Consider the following 10,560-nt stretch of genomic DNA (forward strand, 5'->3'; position numbering starts at 1 on the left):
TTTTTAAAACTTAAGCTAAGCAAACCACACAACAATTTAATCTAATGCCTTAATGAAATTTTTTTAAAAAAAAGTAAATTTAACAATGCTAAAAAATAAAAGAGTAAGGGAAGAAAGAACAAATATAAAGATTTTTACATGGTTCGGTAATTCCCGCCTACATCCATGCTTCCAAGCAAACCAAGCTTGGAGATTTCACTATCGAAACCTCCCAAGGCTTCAAGTTTTTTCAATTGACTTTCAAGATATCAATAAACATTTACAATAAGATATTATCCCTCAATCTCTTAACCCAAATGTTTCTCATACTCAAATTCTCACAAATTTGATAAAGAAATAAAAATTACAACAAACAACTCTCTTTTTAGAGTCGATAAACAAATGATAGTACAATGGAGATTTAATATATGATGATTTGTAAAATGGAAGCTCAAAATATGATGTATGCTCTTATTCTTTCTAGCAAAAATTACAAAAATTGAATTAGATTTAAGTTTATATAGTTTTAACATAAAAACTAGTCATTATAGATAAAATCAACAAATAGCCGGATAACCGCTTAGTACAGTGCAAGTTACCGTTGCAAATTTTGACTTTGAAAATTTAAAAATTTTCCTCAGACGGCTAACCGCTAACCATTAGCGGTTAGCCTCTAGCTCTATGTCTTCTCACCATATTTTTTATGTTTACTTTTTAGACCCAATACTTTTCAAAATTAAATTATAGCCTAGATGTTTTATAAATTACACTATGACCTAAAATGTTTATATTTTTACAAGTAGGTCCAAATCTAGAATTTTTTAAATAACACTCGTTATTCCTAAAACTTTTTGAAATTATGATATAACCTAAAACTTTATAGTACTTTTCAAAGAGGTTCTTTTCATAATGTTTATTGATTTCAAAACTTTTTCAATTTAATCCAAGATTTGAAAAAAACTCAAATCCATAAAATACTTGTCTAATAAATATAAAACCTTATAGTTTATAAAAAATAATGATTTATTAAACAAAATATTAAGCTTCTCAAATGCTAAATCATGCATATATTAAATCATACTGGCTTTACAAGAATTTGTCCCTATAATGACTCTGTTAAGCTAAACTTTGTTCTTGATTAAGCTGTTATCCGTTGAGTGTCTTGAGCTTGATTTCACCTAAATAATTTGCATAAATATTATCCTTCAAGAACTAATAATATGTGAAATACAATATTTATCATATCATTTAAGACAAATGTTTGTTATCATCAAAATTAAAATATGTGTAGCCCTTTAGGATAACATAAGTCTCTCAATACACAGCACAAAGATATAAGGCAAGATAGGATCACCCTTTCTTATACCTCTGGAGGGGGAAAAATAATCTTTGTATTCACTATTCCACAAAACCTACGTAGTGGTTGAAGAAATACAATCAGTAGTTAATCTGATGAGTTCAGTGGGTAAATTGACTTCTCTTAATGTCTCATAGATAAACTCCCAGCTTAACTGATCATAAGCCTTCTCAAGATCAACCTTAATAAGCATTTGTCCAAACTCTCTTTCTCCTGTTGCATGGTGTGGATAATTTCCCAGGTAATGACAATGTTCTCTATAACGTGTTTACCAAAACAAAGCTCATCTGAGTTAAGACAATCACATCAGGTATAATAGTCTTCAGTCTATTAGCCATAATCTTTATAATTGTCTTATAAATTACAGTGCTTAACCTAATCAGATGATAAATCTTAAGATAGCTCAGTTGATTCGTTCTTGTGATTAAAATAATAAAGGTCTTGTTGAGCTGATTAGGAATATCGCTACCATTAAAAACACTTTTCACTAAAGTGTAAATTGAAGCACCAACCGTTTCCTATTGATATTGGCAAAATACCGCACAAAAGCCTATCAACTCTGAGCGCTTTGAAAGGGTGCATGCTAAAAACATCTTGTTGAATATCATCATTATACAATGCCAGGCTAAGATTATCCATTATAGAGTCCTCAATTGTGAGGAAGTCCCCCTCTAAAAGGATAAGTTTTATGACATCCATTCTCCTTAGTAAAGCTTCTGAAAAAATTGCATTACATAATTTTTTATTTGATCCACATCACGGATCCAATTGTCATTTTTATCTTTAATCATATTTATTCTATTAGTTTGTCTTCGTTGAATGGTTTGGCCATGAAAGAGGATGTGTTTCGATCACCCAGGTAATCCAATCCCATCTTGACTTCTCGTACTAAAGGAGTTCTTCGTGAGATAAAGTAATTTCAAGTTTCTTTTGAAGAGATATATCCAGTTTAATAAGGTATCTAAAAGAATATAACTCCAAAGCATGTTGTATTCCTCATAGTCTAGCTAAAATTTTGTTTTTCCTCCTTTGAATATTCTCAAACACTTCTTCGTTGCATATGTTAACTTTCCTTACAAAAATACTAGCCAAATGCATGTAATCTCTATCCTTGACCCAATTATTAGAGATAAACATAGGGAATCTGTTGTCCATAAGCCGAGCTGCAAGAAAACAAAAAGGTATAGGAACCCAAACCCTTGTCGTACTTCTAGCAAAACGAGCTAAAATTGGACAATAATTAGAACTGATTTTCAGAATACAAAGGATTTGAGCGTCTGGGAACTTCACTAACCAATCATTATTACAAATTACTCTATCCAGCCTTTCATGTAAATTACCTCTACCTCAAGTAAATTCAGGACCATAGAAATTGAGATCACAAAATTACTTCCTATAGAACCAATCTTTGAAGTGGCAACAAACTCGATATGTACAAGCAGAGCCACATTTTTTATTAAAAAGATGTAAAATAGCATTAAAATCACCCCTAAGAAGCCATGGCCCCTTAACTGTCTTCGGTATATCGTCAAGGTAAGTCCAAAGATGACTTCTAACGGAGTGAATGGGACTGGCGTAAATTGCGATCAACCAAGAGACGAACTTATATGCATTAGATAGACAAATATGGATAAATTGTTTATGATTAAATATAATTTTCACAGAACAGCCTTCCCTTCAAAGCGCCCAGATACCTTTTGAAAAACCCACTGCCTCAATTCTATGAGAGCGATTAAAATCACTTTTAAGAATAAAGTCATTGGCTTTTTGCCAACTAATCATAGGCTCAACCAAAACGACAGTAGAAAGATTATAGTTCCAAATAAAAGCTTTAAAGATTCGATTAAATTCTTGAAAAAGACACCTTGACAATTCTAAAACATGATAGAATGGATCATTAAAAATTAATAAAAGAGTAGAGAGAAAACACCCTTACTTTGTGAGACTTGCAATTCGTTGTTCAAAGTCCATGGCCTCTTCCTCTTCCAATGAATCCATTTACTCTGATGAGGCATCCTCATCATCCCCACTCTCTGCTGTATAATCATTGTCATCAAAATCATTCAATAAATTACCTATATTTTGTTCTTCTGCAGCAGGTGGTTTACTACAAGGGCCAATAGTTAAAACTTGAGCCCTGTTAGCCAAAAGAGCGAACAAAGGGTTGGATTGAGTAGCCAAAGAGTTATTAATTTTATCTTCTGTTGGGTAGTAAAGGAGATGACAGAGTGTTCTAGGGGTTCAAGAGCAGTTATACTATTTTTAGGATGTTGATGCTTAATAGTGGTTGCATGTTATTGTGTGTTGGTGCAGGTGGTCATAGGGTGGTGCATGATTTTGGACGTGGATGTGTCTTTTGGGAAAGTTATTGTATGGGAATCATTGGTGTGTGTATAGTCATGTGGGATTTCTGGTGATTAAGCTTTGGGACGTTATCACTAGGAATTCCCACTCTGTCCCCGCAGAAGATTTGGTCTTTGGGTTAACTTTAGTAAAACTGGCTTGGTTTGTATGAGGTATAGTTGGCATGTTCTCCTCTAAATAATTGCCAGGACTCTCATTACTAAATTTATGACCCATGTCCAATGTATCATCATTAGCTAGAGAGAAAAATATAATCCATCTTACCCTTGCCTTCTTAAAAATGTTTGAATTCCCTACCCATATTAGTTTCTTTTATTTGTCTCTGACTTCTTTTTTTGGCTACGAGATATAGGGTCTGTACATTGAAGTGCTTGTATGGCTGTCTGTTGGCAGTGGTGCCACCGTCATGTCTTTCGCACCCCCGTTGGCATTGCCTCTATGAAATTCGCTAGTTGTTCATTAACTTTATTTTTTTCCAGGCACTCACTTAGAATATACCTATATTTCCCACATTCAAAGCGTACCGAAGGCAGGCTCTTATACTCAATCTTTTGAACTTTTCGATCCAATAAAAATTGCGAAACGAGAGGTTTATTTAACACAACTTTCACTGCAATATGCATAAATTTACCCTTGTCGTAGATTCAGTGTTGTAGTTGATTTATAACACATTATCAATAAAACATCCCAACATTCTTAGAATGTGTTTATGATAGTAGTGGACATGCATTCTAGGGAGACAAATCCAAGCAACAACAGAATTAATTGTTTCAGACAAACTGTCAAAATGTAGGTGCCATTATTGAACAATCAGTTAGTGTCCTAGGATCGTCTAAGGTCCTTGAATGAGGGCATAAGCGACATCTATTTCTGTTTTAAAATGAACTAGATAGAAGTCGTTCTCCAAAAGAGTTTTGGCGACATTCGCCACAACGACTCTTAACTGATTGCACAATGGTTTGTGTCCCATGGCTCTCTTAAAGAGTTTCACAATCAAAGCATTTTGCCCTAGTTTCACAAGTTATGCGTGCACCCTCTGTGAGAAAGAGATTTAGGGGATTTATCCATCCTTTAGCATCTTCTAAGTCAAAGTCTAAATCATCTTTTCTCCCAATCATCTCTTCTTCATTTGCTAAATGGTCTTCCATTAATTTGTCTTTGAAAGTTATGATTGGATGATTCTTCTATTTCTTAACTTAGTCCTTGCTTGGTTAAGAAATCATCCTTAACAGTAGGGTAGGTCGTTTTCATGAGCTTTGGGTCTAATTCCATGGTATTGGTTAATACTTAGTCCTTAATGATTGAAAAGATATTGAGAAGTGAATAATTGGACGATAATCTTTGCAAACAGTCAGTAAAATATATTTAAAACAAATAATAAATGAATAATTGCTTCTTTATTAATAAGATTGCGCGTTATTTAGACATTGTAAAGACATTGACTTCATGACCATCAAATAGTGAAATTGTACAGTAGGAGTAGGGATGGCAAAAATTCCCACAGGGATGGGTACCCTCGGAAATTTTCCCTATTTGGGGAGGATATGGGGATAATTTCATACCCAATTTCTTATTCGGGGAAGGGACGGAGAATTTTTTTTACCCAATTTCTTATTCGGGGAGGGGACGGGGATGAGGTGGAATCCCCATCCCCTACCCATTTCCCTATTTTAATTTTTAATTTATTTTTTATTTTTTAAAATTACTAGTAAATAAATAATAAAATTTGAATTATAAAATTATAAGTATTGGTAAAAATAAAAAATATCAAAATATTTATATTATTAAACTTTTAGACCTAATTAACTAATTAAAGTCCTAAATTTTTATTTAGAACTTTAAAAAGACCAGACAGATTCTATTAGCCCAAAACTTTGTTTTAATTTTAATATTCATTAAATATTTTAAACTTAAATATATTTTTTATTTATTTTTAGATGTTATAATTGCCCACAGCAAATCACAATTTTAATATCTAATCTAATATAATATTTGCTCTTGATTTGCTTCAACTTAACTATTGTGTTGTAAAGAGAATAGTCCACATTTATAAAGTGTCCACGCCACCATTGAAAAGTTAATTTTGAATCTAAATTTGATTTTATTTGTAACAATTTTGTATTAGGCTATTAATTTGTTCATGATAGTTTGTATCCTTTGCATGCTGCGTTACTTATTAATTTAATGCATGTGACTTTTGTAATGGATATTAATGTAAGATATATTTCGAACTTTACTTTTATTTGAATTTTTTATTTTAATATGATTAACTTAAAATCGAAAACAAAAAAAATGTATTAGTTATTCGGGGATCGGGGACTCTCGGGGATCCCCTGTTATTATTCGGGGAGGGGATGTTGATTCTCTTAAATAATTTTGACGGGGATAGGGAGGGGACGGGGATATACGCAAAATATCGGGGATGGGTACGGGGAGATTGGTCCCCTCCCCTTCCCATTGTCATCCCTAAGTAGGAGCACAAATCAGTCAAAAAATATCCAACTTATATACATACCTTTTTATTGGCATGTAATTGAAAATTGGGTGACTGGGTGGGTTATTTCAACCCATCAAAATATTTACTAAACCCATTTATTTAATGGATCTACTTAAAAAAATTAAACATTTATGTTTTACTTTACAAACCCATTTTAATTACCAAATATATATATAGAGCGTCCTTTTTTTTTTTTCATGGAGACACCTTTTAAGTTATGTAGTTTAATAGAGTTAGTTTTTAATACTATTAAAATACATGACTTTAAGTGTATTAAAAATTAACTCTATCAAGCTGCATGGCTTAACAATGTGTTTACGTTATTTAAAAAAAAAATTAAAGCATTTACATCTGCGAATGATTATATTTGTGTATGTCTCTGTGTGTGTTAAACTATAAAGATTTATGCAACTTCTTTTACAATTTTACAACATTTTCTCCTTAAAATTGTTTTCCCATGCCTCCATTTGTCTGTACTTTTTCCATAGTTTTATATGAAAATCTCCCTTTCAATTTCAGATATACTTTAATAAAATCGCTAAAAACATACAAAAGATTAGGGAAAGCACAACATGATAAAATTATATTTGTAATCACATTAAACAACAAAATTCATGCTCTTGACAGTTGACAACACGTTTTATCTCTCATGGGCTCTTTCCTTTTCATACATATATAAACAAAACGGGACTAACTGAGAGAGAGAGAAATTAAAGCCCATCAAAGAAATTGCCTAGAAAATATATTATTGGCCGATTACAACTTTTACCAACAATAAATTTTTGGCTGAATCCAAACATAAAACAATTTCATTTAATCTTCAGTTCTAGAAGAAATAGATTAGAGACTGAGGAAGTATGAACTAATTTTTTCATTTATTTTATATTATGATCATAATAGTAGTTTATAATCTGGATATTTTAGTTATAAAAAGTTGAATCTAATGAGTATTTAGAAAATAGCCACACCGTTTAAAACTAAAATTAATAGAAGGTACCTAATATCAATTTCTACACTTTTTTTTTGAAAAAACTAATATTAACTCCTTCTTACCAAGTCATGAATCAAGATCACCATTAAAATAACATTCACAAGAATTTTATATACACACACACACGCACACATATGTATGGGTGCACTTTTTCTTTTTTCTTTTTACACAGATATGCTGTTAAGTTGTATAATTTAATAGAGTCAGTGAAAAATATTATTAAATTGTACAACTTTATAATGTATTGAAAACTAACTTTATTAAACTGCACAGTTTAATAACATATTCGCATTTAAGAAAAAAATGAGGGAGCTTACACTTGAGGATGATTAGTAAATCTGGAACTTTATCCCATAATGATCATTAGATAGATGGATCATTACTAATTCAATTTTAAATCAATAAATAGCATGTAGATGTATGGAAGCCAGTGAGCAATAATGCAAGAAAGGAAGCCAGAGTACAACTAAAGGTTTCATAATTTAATGTTTCACGACAAGAAGCGATTTATATATGTGCCCCACATTTTCTGTACAAAATATAGTTAGCCTCCAAATTTGTTGAATCATAAGTTGCAGTTTATTTCTCTTCATCTACCCCATCCAACTCAATTAATCTTTGATTAATAAAAGGAAGTCAATATTGTCCGCAAAGTCAAGTTTCATTTCATTATTTCAAGCGAGGATGGTCTTATTCATTTAATTTTTGTTTTTGATTTCAAATTATTGCAAGCTGAAAATATCTTCATAAATGTCAAGATATTTTGCATTCTATAATCCATGATAGCAACGGTGAGGCTCCTACACTGAGCATGAAGATTCTTATTGTTATTTTTAAGGTTCATGATTCAAGTCTCCTCATGTTAATGTGGAATTAGAATTTCTCTTAATTTAAGAATAAAATTTTCAATTAGACCGTGATATGAATAATATTAGACATGTCTTAACAGATTTCCGATTAAATCTTATTTGTTCACATAATATATATAGACGTTAATAATATCTCTCGGTTTTATTATTATTTTCAAAGTTGTTTTATATCTTACATTTTTCAATTCTGTTATGCAATGTTTTATAGGAGCTTGTAGTGGGAATAAAAATCTTTCATGGTATGAGTTTCTTATGAGCAAAACTTAAACAAGCGATTGGTGTAAAATGTGTGATTGGTGATTAATAATAAAAATATAAAAGTAGTTAAATTTCAACCATATACTATCACTAATAAATACATGACATAAGATTTGTAAAAATTTTGTGTTAACTGATTTTGGGCCTCTTTTTATCCCAAAAATAGATCACTAGGTGACACTTTCCCTCACTTACAATGTGACCACCACTAATTTCTTCCAAAACCAAGTGCAATAACCCTAAACAAATTTATATTACGCCATATTAAATAATTATTTATTTTGATTTTATTAGTGACTCAAATTGATTGCATTTACAATGGTTTAAAGAACCACATTCTTGGTGATCTTTCAGTAAATCATTTGCTATGACTGGCTCATCATCGATTAGTGGTTATTCATGTTGGGGAAAGATTAGTTTTTTAAATTTATTATAAAATCTTTTTAAGATCGCTTTCATATAATATATAAGAATTTGTAATCTAGAAATTGTACCTTAAAAATCCGATTTAGCTTTTTCCGCTGAAGTGATTTAGGCTCCCAAATCACGATCCGTCACCACCACGCTTGTTAGATCACGATCCGTCATCACCACGCTTGTTAGATCACAAACTGTCACCAATGATCTTCCAGGTTATGACTCAGGTTTGATTTGCACTTGACATGTGACTGCCTTTATCACTACCAAAGCAACTAGCACGAGAAATTTTTTTTTTCAACAATAGAGAGAAAAATCTTTTTCTCTTATCTGTATAAAGTGACTGCTCTTTTTTTTTCTTTAGAGAAAATAAGCCTTTTTATATCTCTCTTTAGTGAAAATCCTAAGCTCCAAACAATCAAAAAATCAAAACTCACGTTACTTACTTTTTCTATAGGGGACCCATCTTGTAAAATAACATAAGGCCATTTACACACAAGCTAATTAAATGGAGCCTCTCACTAAATGATATATTTAGGCTTTTGACCCAAATAGCTAGTTATCTTGCTTATTAATCCAGTAGTGGTGCAGTCAATTAAATGAGCTAACCCGGTGATCATTTGGGAACATACAATAGTGGCTATAACAATTAGGCCTGTAATTAAAACAGTCTAATTATTTAATTCCAAATCTACTTCACTAAAAGATTAGAATTGACCTCCATAATTGTATGCTCGAATAATAATTCGTCTCAAGCCACATTGATTTCTTTACTGCATAATCCTTTGTACCACATCATTAATTAAATCGATATTTCAACTGTCCAATCAATTTAATTACATCTTATTCAATAATACTTACTGGTTTTCTCTAATGATCATTTTCAACATACTAAATATGTTGACACACTCTGGCCAGAGAATTCTATGATCAAGTGCCGAAAAACCCATCAAGAGATGTGTTGTACAAATTTTATATTGTTAATCCATAACTCCAATACTCATAATTGCTCCCACCAAGATACCGAGTAATCTTGACCACAAGTATGTGTCGTGCCCATTGGTAACTCAAATGGAATAACAATTACAATAATGAAATCATAATTAACTCAAGATTAAGATTACAGTAAAATCAATGCCTATGAGATTTAATAAGTCTGACAGTTATTACAAAGTTAATTAAATCTCATATTTGATCCAGTTCAATGTAGTCGTACTACATCAACAAATTCATACATGATTAAGACAAATCATTCAATGAATTCATTACAGTCTATACCTAAATAAAGTGCCCAACTTTATTTATCAACTGCGAACTAAGTTTATTTAATCATAAGATAACTTATATTTATGTCTTCTATGAATCCACATGGTGATCACATAAATACATATAATATGATTAAATGGACTTTGATCAAAATATTAATGCAATTAAGATATTTGAATAAAATACCTCATTAATTTTATTAATCAGAAAAAATATCTATTACAATTAAATAAACACATATGCTTTTAAAGAGCATATTTTCCCAACACTTCATTCGGTGTTTTTCCCTCATTTAACTAGCCATGACGGAAATTATTGCGGTCGCAAGGTCAATTCAGCTGCTTGATTTAGACATGATATTTTATGTTCTTGATCTTAATTTCTAGCAATTAAAGGGCCTAAAAAGCAGGTTGAAAATAATAGTTGAATCTATTTGAAATCCCGGCGAAAGTTGGTATTAGTTGAACTATTTTTTTCTCCCATTTTTAAAGCGAAGTTAGGTTGCATTCAGCATCACTACAGCTCAAATTTTGCTGCACTTCACTTCAGTGGTCCAAAAAGT

This window comes from Citrus sinensis, chromosome 3 (assembly GCF_022201045.2).
Source record: "Citrus sinensis cultivar Valencia sweet orange chromosome 3, DVS_A1.0, whole genome shotgun sequence".
In the NCBI taxonomy this organism is placed as follows: domain Eukaryota; kingdom Viridiplantae; phylum Streptophyta; class Magnoliopsida; order Sapindales; family Rutaceae; genus Citrus; species Citrus sinensis.